The sequence below is a fragment of the Apteryx rowi genome, unplaced genomic scaffold (assembly GCF_003343035.1).
Source record: "Apteryx rowi isolate R43461 unplaced genomic scaffold, aptRow1 scaffold_65, whole genome shotgun sequence".
In the NCBI taxonomy this organism is placed as follows: domain Eukaryota; kingdom Metazoa; phylum Chordata; class Aves; order Apterygiformes; family Apterygidae; genus Apteryx; species Apteryx rowi.
Genome location: NW_020450927.1, coordinates 338,043 through 338,438, shown reverse-complemented (window position 1 = coordinate 338,438; position 396 = coordinate 338,043).

Here is a 396-nt window from a genome sequence, read left to right as displayed (position 1 = left end):
CCCAAATGGGGCCTTTCCCTTGCACCTTTCTTCCCTCCCTGCTGGGATTTAGAAATCATGCCAAGGTCCCTTCCTTCGCAAAGGCAATGCCACCACTCCAGGGGGATGGCAGGAGAGGCAGGATCATGCAGCAACCATTCACCTGCAGGTTGCAATGATTTTAAGGCAAGAAGCAGCAACAGCAACCAGGAAGGGCAAAACATCTGGGATACCAGGCATCACTTCACCCTTCTGACTTTGCTTCATGCCGTGGCTGGCTTAGGAGCAGGAGCACAAAAGGAAGGAGAAGTTACCAAACCTGCCTTTTCCTTGCATATTGGCTACCCTCTCAATCCTCAGTCTCTCTTCTGATCATTCGAGCAACATCTTTCCTGGGGGCACAAGTCGTCCTTGTGC